This window comes from Pelophylax lessonae (assembly GCF_965119305.1).
Source record: "Pelophylax lessonae genome assembly, chromosome: 2".
NCBI classification, from domain to species: Eukaryota; Metazoa; Chordata; class Amphibia; order Anura; family Ranidae; genus Pelophylax; species Pelophylax lessonae.
In genome coordinates, this window is record NC_138769.1 from 590,505,617 (window position 1) to 590,519,865 (window position 14,249).

Consider the following 14,249-nt stretch of genomic DNA (forward strand, 5'->3'; position numbering starts at 1 on the left):
CGGGCCAGCACACGTTAGACACAGGCCAGGCCCGGATTGGCTAATCGGGGCTACTAATTAGCAGGAGACCCAGACAGTGCCATGACAACGGCCCTTGCGGCCAAAAAAACGGACCGGCCCACCGGGAATGCTCCCGGTGCTCCCGATTAGCCAATCCGGGCCTGCCTACCATCAAGGATTTGTGGAAGAATCCAGTCCACCACTGACTGCATTTATCACACCTTGGGGTCTGTATGAGTGGATCAGAATACCCTTTGGCCTTAGCTCTGCACCAGCTGAATTTCAACGCAGCATGGAAACCTGTTTAATGGGACTGAGGGATGAGATCTGTCTGCCGTACCTAGATGACAACCTTGTTCACAGCAGATCATTCCAAGAACATGTGGAGCATGTCAGGTTGGTACTGCAGCGATATCAGCAACATGGAGTCAAGTTAACAGCTAGTAAGTGTGATAGGCTCCAAAACAAAGTCAGATTCTTGGGAAGATCGTGTCCAAAGATGGTCATTCCGTGGACCCAGCAGACACTGCACCTGTGCTAGCATTGAAGAACAACCAGCCAAAGACTGTTGGAGAACTCGGGAAACTACTAGGATTAATTTCCTACTATTGCCCCTATGTCCAAAACTTTTCCAGAATTACAAAACCTCTCTATGAATTACTGTCAGCGGATACAGCACCTGCTGCATCATCAGCACCAACTAGCCAGTCCAGGAAGAAGAAGAAGCCGTCACCAAAGCTAAGAGGTCAACTACCCTCTCATCAGTCTATAGTCTGGACTGACCACCACCAGGTAGTGCTGAACCGGCTTATTGAGGTGTTAACTCATCCTCCAGTGATGGGTTACCCTGACTACAGCAAATACTTTGTTCTATACTGTGATGCCTCGCAAGAAGGACTAGGAGCTGTGCTGTACCAAGAGCAAGAGGAAAAGTTAAAGGTAATTGCTTATGGGTCTTGAACTCTCACATCGGCCGAGGAGAACTATCACACGCATTCGGGGAAACTAGAGTTCCTAACGATGAAGTGGGCCATATGTGATAGGTTCCGAGACTACCTACATTTTGGCACTTTTCCACTGCAAGTACCGGCTAGTACCGGCTCGGCTCTACTCTGCCTTGCTTGGCCCGGTTTGCTTTTCCACTGCTGGTACCACATGGTATAGGGTCGGAACGGTTCGGTACGGTACGGTATAGGTTTGCTTTTCCACTAAAGTAGTACCAAGTTAAGTGGGTGGGATAACAACAGGGTGGGTGGGATTCTCTAACCAATCAGTGGCTAGTAGTGACTGCATGCAAAGGATTGTGGGATATGGTACCAGTTTGGTACCTGTTGGAACCACAATCGAGTAGGTACTGTTTTTTCAGAGCCGTACCGTACCGTACCGTTCGGTTCCATGCAGTGGAAAAGCAAACCTATACCGTACCGTACCGAACCGTTCTGACCCTATACCATGTGGTACCAGCAGTGGAAAAGCACAAAAGGGTGCCGAACCGGTACGGTTCCATGCAGTGGAAAAGCGCCTCTACTGTCCATCCTTTGTAGTATATACTGACAATAACCCCCTAACTTTTCAGAGGTCTTTTTATGATTGATGTTCTACTTTGGATCTTCAGCAAGTTGAAGGGAGGTCATTCATTCTCTTTGACATGTATACCGCATGGTACCAGACTCATGTCAAGTTCAGTCATCTCCCTCTTCTTTTTTTATGCGTCATACAAATTTTGAATGTAGTACCAGCATTTTAGTCCCTATCCTAATTACTTTAGGAGTAGAAAAAGAAAGTAAAAACAGATATTATTTTTTTAATTTGTTTGCGATACATGCATACCTTTCAGTGAACTAAAGATGATTCCGTTGGATATATCTCTTAAAAAGTTGTTAGCTCTTTAGGCTCCATTCACACCAATGCGATATGTCATGCTTTTTGCAGAAATGCAGGACATTATTTAGAATGGGTTCCTATGGAACACATTCACAATAATGAATTTTGATGGCTCTGCATTTTTGGAAAGAGTCAGGGACTTTATTTAACCACCGTTTGTGTTGAATAGACTTCAATGGAGAAGCTACAGAAAAGCATGTAGTGCATTTTTACCGCGATTTGCATTTTTTTTTTAAATCTGCCCAACAAATTTTCCAAAAAAAAATAAAAAATATGGAAAGCTAAAAAACTTACCGTTAGTTTACCGGTAACAGTCTTTCTGACAAGCCTTCCAGGACGGCCTAAACATGAGAGATGATAGGCTCCTCCTACCGGAAACACAATAAACTACAGTTGTTAAAAGGCCCCACCCTTCCCTCTGCCCCTCAGTTGTAAAAAAGTATCTTCCACAACCATTTTCCGAGGGAAGTGTTTCAATTAATTCTATAGGTACTTACCACCTAAGTTTTATCCATTGTTACCCTACCCTTTTAACAGGGCGGGAATAGGCCGGCCGTCCTGGAAGGCTTGTCAGAAAGACCGTTACCGGTAAACTAAACTAACGGTAAGTTTTCTCTCCTCACCTTCCAGGATGGCCCAAACATGAGAGGATAATAGATTACCCATAGGCCTACCTTAGGGTGGGACCACTGCCTGTAAGACCTTTCGGCCAAAGGTTAGGTCTTGTTGAGACAGTACTTCTACACGGTAATGCTTCAGGAATGTGTCGTGACTGGACCAGGTGGCTGCACTGCGGATCTGTTCCCATGATGCTCCAGCCTTCTTGACCCAGGATGTAGCTAGGGCTCTTGTCGAGTGCACTTTAATCTTAGTTGGAGCAGGAACACCGGACGCCTCATAAGAGGTGGTAATTGCTTGTCTAATCCACCTAGCCACTGAAGGCTTGGAAGCCTGCAGTCCGTTTCTGGGCCCAGCGTGAAGGACTAAAAGATGGTTGGATCTCCTGAAGGTTTTTGTTCTTTCTAAATAAGTGAGAAGGGCTCTTCTCACATCAATACAATGGAAACCCCTTTCCTTACTATTTTTGGGGTTATCACAAAAGGATGGTAGATTTATTTCCTGTGTCCTGTGGAAAGAAGATGCTACCTTTGGCAGATACAGAGGATCTGGTTTTAGGACTATTCTATCTGGAAAAAACACAATAAATGGTTCTATAATAGAGAGAGCTTGTAGGTCCCCTACTCTTCTTGCTGTTGTAATGGCTATCAGGAAGGCCAATTTCAAAGACAAAAATTTAAGGGAGATTTCCTTTAAAGGTTCGAAGGGATTCTTAGATAATGCCTCTAGGACCCTGGTCAGGTCCCAAGGGGGGAACCTGTCTTTTACAATAGGGGTAACCCTCTGTCTAGCCAACAAACATCTTTTGATTAACGCCTCTTTTGCCAGACTAGTGTCCAAAAATACCGAAAGAGCCACTATTTGTATCCTAAAGCTGGATACACACTATCCAACTTTTGTGGTTAGATTTCCTTCAGATTTACCTTTTCTATGTAGTGCAAGGGCCTGCCAGATTGCATACAAATTGAAAGTGTTTAGGTTTGACCTCATATTATATGGTTTTGGTAAATCTAAAGGAAAAAGTCTTCAGAAAATCTTATAGCGTGTATGGCCCATTAGGGTGTTAGTTGCCACACCCTTATCTACTCCATCCTGTAAGAAGTCTAGGATCATGGGAATAGAGGTAGAGGCAAAATCTTTTTGCCTACGCCAGGTACAAAATCTTTTCCAAACCTTTGTATAAATCTTTTTCGTAACTGGCTTTCTGCTCATCAAGAGAGTGTCCACTACTCTCTCTGAGCAGCCCTTAGAAATTAGGAGTTGGCGCTCAGTAACAAAGCTGTCAACTGGAAGAATCCTGGATTCTGGCACAGAACTGGTCCTGGAGACAGCAGGTCTGGGGAAACTGGGAGTTGCCATGGGCAAGCTACTGACGTGGCTTTCAAAATGGCAAACCAAGGCCTTTTTGGCCACCGTGGGGCAATTAGAATCAATTGCAGGTTCTAAAACTGGCTCAATTTCTGTAGGACTCTGGGAATTCGCATCAGAGAGGGAAGGCATAGGCTACACTGAACTGCCACGGCTGGGCTAGAGTATCCAGACCGTCCATCCCTTTGGACCGTGTGAGGGAGAAGAATCTTTTCACCTTTTTGTTCTGAGCGGAGGCAAACAGGTCTATCTCCGGCTGTCCGAACCTTTTCACCACTGACAGGAAGATTTTGGGACTTATTTCCCATTCTCCTTCTTTTATGAGGTGGCGGCTGAGGAAGTCTGCCTGCAAGTTGTTCTTCCCCTTGATGTGAATGGCCACAAGGGAAACTATCCTCTCTTGGGCCCAACCCAGGATCTCTTTGGTCAGGGCTAAGAGGGGACTTGAACTGGTTCCTCCTTGTCGATTCAAATAGACCACAGTTGTGGTATTGTCCGACAGAATCAGAACCTCTCTGTTTAAAATTAACTTTTGGAAAGCTTTTAAAGCTTCCCCCACTGCCTTCAACTCTCTGAAGTTGGATGAGGTCTGTGCTGTTCTTTTGTCCCAGATCCCTTGTGCCTGAGCCCCCTCCAGATGAGCTCCCCAACCCTTCGTGCTGGTATCTGTGGTAATCTTTATGGGATTCCACTGCCCCCAGGGTCTGCCTTCTCCCAGGTTGTTTGGGTTTGTCCACCACTCCAAAGATATCTGCACCGAAGGAATGAGATTGACGTATTTGTCTAGGGACACTTATCTTTCTGTCCCAGGAGGACAGATGGAAGAAAAGAAGATCTCTTGCGTGGAGTTGTGCCCAGACAACCGCTGGTATGCTGGCCGGCATTAGTCCCAAGACTCTTAGAATCTCTCTTCTGGAACAGGAGGGAGCTCCCTTGAGCGACAAAAGTGAGGAAACCATTTTCTCCTTCTTTTCTATGGGTAGAAAAAGTTTCTGGGCCCTTGAGTCTACCTGGAAACCCAGAAAGGTCTGGATTTGTGTAGGTTTCAGGGATGACTTTTCCAGGTTGATGAGCCATCCTAACTTTTGTAGGGAGTCTATCACCTGTTGGGTATCCAAGTTTACCTGAGCTGCTGATTTGCCGAAAATCAGTAGGTCGTCTAAATATGGAATCAGGGCTATCCCTTGAAGGTGTAGGTGGGCCACCGCCTCTGCCAGGATCTTTGTAAAGATTCTTGGACTGGCTGCTAATCCAAAGGGCAGTGCTCTGAACTGCCAGTGAGTAGTCTCTTCTTTTGTCACTATCGCAAACCTCAGTTTTCTTTTGTAAAGTAGAAACTTGTTGAGGTTTTTCAAGTTTATTATCAGGCAATATTTTCCTGATGGTTTTGGGACCACGAACACATGGGAGTAGAAACCCTGGAAGAGTTGATCTTCTGGGACCGGGATTATCACCAACTGTTCTGCCAGTTCCTGAAACCCTTGTAGAGCTTCTCTTATCTGAATCTTTTTTTTTTTTTTAAAGGGAAATCTAATTTTCCAGGATCCTGGTCTGTTCAACCTATTTTCTGGCCTTTGCCATTGTTGAAGGATTAATCCCTTTAGGGATTGGTGGATAGGTAAAGCTCTGGAAGGAGTCTTCCCCAGTCCTTTATAGAGTCTATCCTGGGCTGAGGTTTCTTTTGGCAGATCGGGTATCTCTTCAGAGGCATAAACTGCCTGAAGGAGTCTCTGCATGTTATCTAAACCAGATTTCTAGTTGGTTCTGCCTCACCCGGTTCCTCTGAGTCCCTGTCTGCCTAACCTTCTGAACTGGTTTGGGAGTCAGAGCGGTTTTCCTCTGCTGATAATCTACTTCTGGGCTGAGCTGAAGGGAGATCTTGAGATGAGGGTACTAGACCCGAGGGTCCTGCCCTGGATAAACAGCTTTCCTGTGAAGAGGTACCTTCCATTACAGGAGGTTACCTGGGCTCTGAAATTCCTGGAGTTCCCAATGAAGAGCGTACTGACTGAATTGTAGCCAGCATTTCTTCTTGAACAGATTTTAAGAAGTGTTTCATTAAGACCAAGGATTCTTTTCCTGCTAATTTGTAGATACATATGTAGCAGAAAGGCTTGGTGTGGGAACTAGGTAATCTATCAGCACAATTACCACACTTCCTAGAGGCAACGGAGCCTGATAAGGCTGGTGTAGTAGTAGAGGTTTCTTGATAACCGCTCTGGGTCTCTGGAAGACAGGATACAACATCAAATAAGTATCACTCTTCCTAACTTGCATGCATAAAGACCAAAGAAAGGACACTCAGCAAGTCCGACTAAGGTCAGGGAGAATGGATTTTTACCCCCAGGCATTTCTATGTCAGTACCCAGCAGACTTAGAAAACAAGGCACCATCAATGATACATTGCAGCACTTACCGGGTTCCGACCTGGGTTTGGCTGCCGACACCTGGCCCAGCCCTTCCTCCTTTCCTGGAGGGTGAGTCGTGGAGGGCTTCATCTCCCTTGCAGCTGTCTGGGCTCCTGTAGCCTGGGAGTCTGCGCTACCGCTCACTAGCGGTTCCGGTGTCTCCTCCACCTTCCTCTTCCGCATCCGTGCGGTAGCGTCTGACGTCACCGGAATTTCCGGTCTGAACAAGAGGCTTGAGACGCCCGTCCGGCGGGCTTTTCAAAAAATGTTCCTGTGGAGGAGAGCTGCTGGCGCCGGAGACAAAACAAAGAGGGGCACACCGGGTGACGGACGGTTTGTCATCATGGGGGTGACCTGTGAGAAGCCTGAGGAGGCGGCAGGTAGAGCTCAGCTCTCGTGGCAGTTTGCTGAACCTGGCTCACAGGGGGACCATCTGACTTCCAAAGTCTGCAGGTCAGTGAAAACAACAAATTTTTCGTAGGAAGAAACACAATCTAAACTGAGGGGCAGAGGGAAGGGTGGGGCCTTTTAATAACTGTAATTGATTGTGTTTCCGATAGGAGGAGCCTATCATCTTTCATGTTTGGGCCGTCCTGTTGTTTTGTTTTATTTAACAAACATTATACTCAGTGGCGTACCAATAGGGGGGGCGGGGGGGGGGCGGTCCGCCCCGGGTGCCACACATTAGGGGGGTGTCAGTGTGTCAGGGAAGATCAGGGTGACACCCGGGGCCGGCCGCCAGACTGCTTCCACCGCGGAGGAGGAGGAACTGTTTAAAGCAGAGAGGATGTGAGAGACTCACTGTCACTCCCGAGCCCTAAATACACAGCGATCGGCGCTGCCGCAGTTTACTATGCTGGTTAATGAGAAGGCGATTGGTTGCTAGGACCGCCTATCAACCAATCACCTGCTCATTAATCAGCATAGTAACTTCTGCAGTTCCCGCCGAGGCGCAGATCGCTGTGTATTCAGGGCTCGGGAGTGACAGTGAGTCTCTCACATCCTCTCTGCTTTAAACAGTTCCTCCTCCTCCGCTCTCCTCCTAAAAAGGTAGGGGGGGGGCTTTGTATTGTAAAGGGGTTATTTTGAGGGGGGGCGGGGGGGGCTTTGTATTGTAAAGGGGTTGTTTTGAGGGGGGCGGGGGGGCTTTGTATTGTAAAGGGGTTGTTTTGAGGGGGGGGGGGGCGGGGGGGCTTTGTATTGTAAAGGGGTTATTTTGAGGGGGGGGTGACTTTGTATTGTAAAGGGGTTCTTTTTTTGGGGGGGTGGCTTTGTATTGTATAGGGGTTCTATGGGGGGGGGGCTTTGTATTGTATAGGGGTTCTATGGGGGGGCTTTGTATTGTATAGGGGTTCTATGGGAGGATTTATTGTAGAGGGGTTCTATTGGTGGGGGCTTTGTATTGTAAAGGGGTTATATTGGGGGGCTGTGTAATGTAAAGGGTTGTATGGGGGATGGGGCTGTGTAATGTAAAGGGTTCCAATGGGGTGCTGTGTAATGTAAAGGGGTCCAGGGGTAAGGGGGCAGTGTAATGTAAAGGGGTCCAGGGGTACAGGGGCTGTGTAATGTAAAAGGGTCCAGGGGTACAGGGGCTGTGTAATGTAAAGGGGTCCAGGGGTACAGGGTCTGTGTAATGTAAAGGGGTCCAGGGGTAAGGGGGCAGTGTAATGTAAAGGGGTCCAGGGGTAAGGGGGCTGTGTAATGTAAAGGGGTCCAGGGGTACAGGGGCTGTGTAATGTAAAGGGGTCCAGGGGTACAGGGGCTGTGTAATGTAAAGGGGTCCAGGGGTACGGGGGCAGTGTAATGTAAAGGGGTCCAGGGGTAAGGGGGCTGTGTAATGTAAAGGGGTCCAGGGGTACAGGGGCTGTGTAATGTAAAGGGGTCCAGGAGTAAGGGGGCAGTGTAATGTAAAGGGGTCCAGGGGCTGTGTAATGTAAAGGGGTCCAGGGGTAAGGGGGCTGTGTAATGTAAAGGGGTCCAGGGGTAAGGGGGCTGTGTAATGTACAGGGGCTGTGTAATGTAAAGGGGTCCAGAGGTAAGGGGGCTGTGTAATGTAAAGGGGTCCAGGGGTAAGGGGGCTGTGTAATGTAAAGGGGTCCAGGGGTACAGGGGCTGTGTAATGTAAAGGGGTCCAGGGGTAAGGGGGCTGTTTAATGTAAAGGGGTCCAGGGGTACAGGGGCTGTGTAATGTAAAGGGGTCCAGGGGTACGGGGGCTGTGTAATGTAAAGGGGTCCAGGGGTAAGGGTTCTGTGTAATGTAAAAGGGGGTCTCCATACATTTTACACATGACACGTCAATGTTCGTTGCCTGGGGGGGGTGCCAGATATAGGATCCGCCCCGGGTGCCAAATGCTCTAGGTACGCCCCTGATTATACTTGCAATGGTTGTGCACAGAGCAGCCTCAATCCGCCTCTTCTGGGGTCCCCTGCCAGGCCTCCTGGCTCCTCCTCTTCTCACTGTGCCACCATAGGAAGTGGATTTCTATGGTGGCACACCTGCTGGTTTGATTCTGAGCCACGCTTGTCTCCTTCCATTGACACAGATAGTGGGGCCCAGCCCTGCCCCGCTCCCTTGTCGCATTGTTTGACCAACAACGGCATTCTGCTGCTATCAATCTGAGAAAGAGCTGCTGCTCTCAGGCACACCACTGGATTGAGATCAGGCTCAGGTAAGCATAAAGGGGGCTGCACAGAAAAGGTTTTTTTTTTTTTTACCTTAAAGAGGAACTGCAGTCTGCTCACATACTTTGTAATAAAAACATCTTTGCCTTTCTGAAGCTTCCCTCCAACCACTTTGCATATCATTTTATATATACTGTGATTCTATACTTGCCAAATATGCTACAGACTTCTCCCTCCACTAAGTCTGGCTGCAGCCATTTCAACTGTGGGCAACTGAAGCTGCTGCCTGTTCACTTCCTAGATTTTCAAAGCCACATTATATACACACATACATATACAGACAGACACACACCACTACTTTCCTGCACATTTCTCCTCTCTGGATGAATACTCATGGATCTCTGCAGTCTCCTGTTATCTCCGCCCTCATCAAACCCCCTCCAGATCTGCAGCTCTCATTGGCCCTCCTATGACTTATGACTCATCCCTCCTCCACTCTCCTGCCCCTGCCCCTCACATGCTGGCAAACTCTCATGAGCGTGAGAGAGAGCTGTGCATGATGTCATTAGCCGAGGCCGATTACCAGACAGGAAAAAGGAAATGGGCTGTATAAGGTATTTACTGGCAAAAAAAAAAAAATGTTTTACTATCCAAAGTTAAAACAACAAGGGTAGAAAGTGTAATAGATGGAAAGATGGAAAAAAAAAGACTGAAGGCCTGCTTTAATGCAGAGATTGCATTGGGGTAAAAAAAAAAAAAAAACTGCCTTTACAACCACTTTATTTGATTATTGTGCTTTCCTGCTCTTCCAAAAACGCATTAGGGCTGGTTTGCACCACAATTTCAGTATTCCACATGTGGCATATTTAGATGCACTTTCAATGCATTTCAGTGTGTGTGTGTGTGTTTTTTTTTTTTGACACTTGAAAAAGCTTAGGGCTGGTTCACACCCGATGCAGTCCAGTTCGGTTTTTTTCATGCATTAAAAACGCATAGACAGATTATATGGATTTCAATGGCATAGTTCACACCAGTCAGTTCCAGTGCAGAAAAAAAAACAGAACATGCCACATTTTTTTCTGCACAGAACTTGCCACGTTTTTTTTCTGCACAGAACTGTACTGAAATGCAGCAAAAACACACTGGAACACATCTAAAATGCACCAAAAATAGCAAAAAAAAAAAAAAAAAGGTGAAATAACGCATATAAAAAGCATTGGAACACATCAAAATGCATTAGGGCTGGTTCACACTACATGCAGTCCTGTGCATTTTTTTCTGCATCAGAAAAGCATGGATTGTAGGTATTATGATTTACAATGGCATAGTTTACACCAGTGCAGTCAGTTCCAGTAAAAAAAAAAAAAAAAAAAAGTAGAACATTCTGCATTTTTTTCTGCACTGAACTGTACTGGAACGCTTTAAAATGCACATGTCCCCATGTAGGGCCTGTTCACACCACATGCAGTCCAGTGGGATTTTTTTCTGCATCAAAAACACATGCAAAGTAGGATATATGTAGGGATGCACCGATCCGACTTTTTTGGACCCGATACCTGGCGTTGTGAAATCGCCGATACCGGAACCGATCCGGAGCTACACACAAAGCAAGTGGCTGCAGTACAGAGCAAAGCTCTGTACTGCTTCCTGTGTACGGCTCCTCCATTCACAGACGGAGTGCATCTGATATCACTCCGCCTGTGAGCCGGCCCTATACAGGAAGTAGCGGCTCCCATCCCATACTACTACTGCACCTAGTAAGGGATGGCTGAGCCATTACCAAGCAAAAACCGGATCGGCCAGTGGATCGGTCAATGTTACCGATCCCCCGATCCATCCAAAATGGCCATATCGGCGCCGATATCCGATCCGAATATCGGATCGGTGCATCCCTAGATATATGGTGTCCAGACCAATGGCATAGTTTACACCAGTGCAGTCAGTTCCAGGACTTTCCAGTTTCAGAAGAAAAAAAAAAAACAAAAAAAAAAAACACCAGTAGAACATGCTGCATTTTTCCTGCACTGAAACACAGTAAAACGCATCAAAAATGCCCTGGAAAACATCAAAAATGCACTGGTACACAGTACAGTGCAAAATAAAAAAAAAAAGCATCTGGAATGCATCAGAAACGCATCAAAAACTCACCATAAAGCGCCAAAAACGTGGATGGGAAAACGCATCCAGAACAGCTCTGGAGTGCGTTTTTGTGGCATGAACCAGCAAGGTGAAGAATAAAAAGGCAGAGAAAATGTTTCAAAAACAAACTGGGACGCATCAAAAATGCACTGGAACGCATTAGAAACCAACAGTGAAAAAAAAAAAAGCATCTGGAATGCATCAGAAACACCGGAATGTGGATGCAGAAACATCCGGAACAGATCTGGAGTGCGTTTTTGTGGCGTGAACCAGCAAGGTGAAGAAAAAAAAAAAAAGAGCAGTGAAAATGCTTCAAACACGCATCAAAAACGCACTGAAAAGCATCAAAAATGCACCAGAACGCAGTAGTGGAAAAAAACGCATCTGGGATGCATCATAAATGCACTGGAACACACAGGCAGAAACGCATCCAGAACAGATTTGCAGTGCGTTTTTTGTTGCGTGAATGAGTAATGTGAAGGAAAAAAAAAAAAAAAAAGAAAGAGGAGAAAAAAGGCCCTGAAAATGCATGAAAAACACACTGGAACGCAGCATAACGCTCATGGACAATGGTTTCCTCTGTGTGTGATTTGACAGGTTCAGGCACTAATACTGCAGCAGGTTGTCCTTGTACTGCAATCCCTGGAACTGACTGCTGACTTCCCATTGGAATACATGACAAGCACTGGACGTGGGTTCCCGGTACGTTATCAATACACACAGCAAAGCATGCGGAGTGAATGAGCCCTTATGGAGGATTTCTATGTGAGCACAGCACGCTCGCAGGCAGTGATCGGACATTGGGGACTTTGATGTCACAGTCCCATAGACACACACAGCACTCCGGACACATGCTGACTGACCTCCCGACCTGGCTGCAGAATCACTCGTTCTATGAACAAGGGGGGCACGAGCTCCCCAGCGCCCCTGGCGGCAAGACGGTAAACATCCAGGAGGTGAGCCATCCGCTTTCAGCCCGAATGACAAGCTAGTAGTGCGGCTGTCAGTCTGTAGGGGGCGGGGCCCGGAGCAGCCCAGCAGGCAGGGGTGACGGTGTAGTCAGTGAATGGGGCACTGACACAAGAAGGACGTACCCAACTTATCTCCTCCCCCCCCTCCCCGGCCGGGGTATTCCCTCCCTTCGGGGAAACTTGTCACGTCCTTCGCTGTGTTTTCCACTCTTCTCAGAGTGACAGGAAGTTTCTTGTAAGAGCAAAGGAGCCGCGGAGCCAGCGTGTGTGAGCAGGTAAGGGGCCACAACTGTGAGGGGGCGCCGCTGGTCCCGGAGCCTTCCTGGGCAAAGGTTACTCCGGACCTGGGAGAGAGAGAACACCCCTCTCATAGGATAACACTCAGACTGTGCTAATACACACACTGACACACTCAGCACTAATACACACACTGACACACTCAGCACTAATACACACACTGACACACTCAGCACTAATACACACACTGACACACTCAGCACTAATACACTCAGCACTAATACACACACTGACACACTCAGCACTAATACACACAGCACTAATACACACACACTGACACTCAGCACTAATACACACACAGACACACTCAGCACTAATACACACACTGACACACAGCCATAATACACACACTGACACACGGCACTAATACACACACTGACACACTCAGCACTAATACACACAGCACTAATACACTCAGCACTAATACACACACACTGACACACTCAGCACTAATACACACACTGACACACAGCACTAATACACACACTGACACACACAGCACTAATACACACACTGACACACAGCCCTAATACACACACTGACACACACAGCACTAATACACACACTGACACACTCAGCACTAATACACACACTGACACACAGCCCTAATACACACACAGCACTAATACACACACTGACACACAGCACTAATACACACACTGACACACTCAGCACTAATACACACAGCACTAATACACTCAGCACTAATACACACACACTGACACACTCAGCACTAATACACACACTGACACACAGCACTAATACACACACTGACACACAGCCCTAATACACACACTGACACACACAGCACTAATACACACACTGACACACTCAGCACTAATACACACACTGACACACAGCCCTAATACACACACAGCACTAATACACACACTGACACACAGCACTAATACACACAGCACTAATACACACACTGACACACAGCACTAATACACACACTGACACACAGCACTAATACACACACTGACACACTCAGCACTAATACACACACTGACACACTCAGCACTAATACACACACTGACACACAGCCCTAATACACACACAGCACTAATACACACACTGACACACAGCACTAATACACACACTGACACACAGCACTAATACACATACTGACACTCAGCACTAATACACACTCAGCACTAATACACACACTGACACTCAGCACTAATACACACACTGACACTCAGCACTAATACACACACTGACACACAGCACTAATACACACACTGACACTCAGCACTAATACACACACTGACACACAGCACTAATACACACACTGACACACAACACTAATACACACACTGACACACAGCACTAATACACACACACACTGACACACAGCACTAATACACACTCAGCACTAATACACACACTGACACACTCAGCACTAATACACACACTGACACACAGCACTAATTCACACTCAGCACTAATACACACACTGACACACTCAGCACTAATACACACACTGACACACTCAGCACTAATACACACACTGACACACTCAGCACTAATAAACACACTGACACACAGCACTAATACGCACACTGACACACAGAACTAATACGCACACTGACACACAGAACTAATACGCACACTGACACAGCACTAATACACACACTGACACACAACACTAATACACACACTGACACACAGCCATAATACACACACTGACACTCAGCACTAATACCCACACTGACACACTCAGCACTAATACACACACTGACACACTCAGCACTAATACACACACTGACACACTCAGCACTAATACACACACTGACACACTCAGCACTAATAAACACACTGACACACAGCACTAATACGCACACTGACACACAGAACTAATACGCACACTGACACAGCACTAATACACACACTGACACACAACACTAATACACACACACACTGACACACTCAGCACTAA

At 46.8% G+C, this 14,249-nt stretch overlaps 1 protein-coding gene across 1 annotated transcript in view; it reads left to right on the forward strand.

The window, feature by feature from the left end:
• Positions 1-12,148: 12,148 nt before the first annotated feature.
• The window catches only part of VDR (vitamin D receptor), a 365,732-nt gene continuing 363,631 nt past the window's right edge, over positions 12,149-14,249 (forward strand). The window contains exon 1 of the mRNA XM_082246135.1: positions 12,149-12,285. The gene's annotated coding sequence lies outside the window, so the exon portion shown is untranslated. The remainder of the gene's footprint in view (positions 12,286-14,249) is intronic.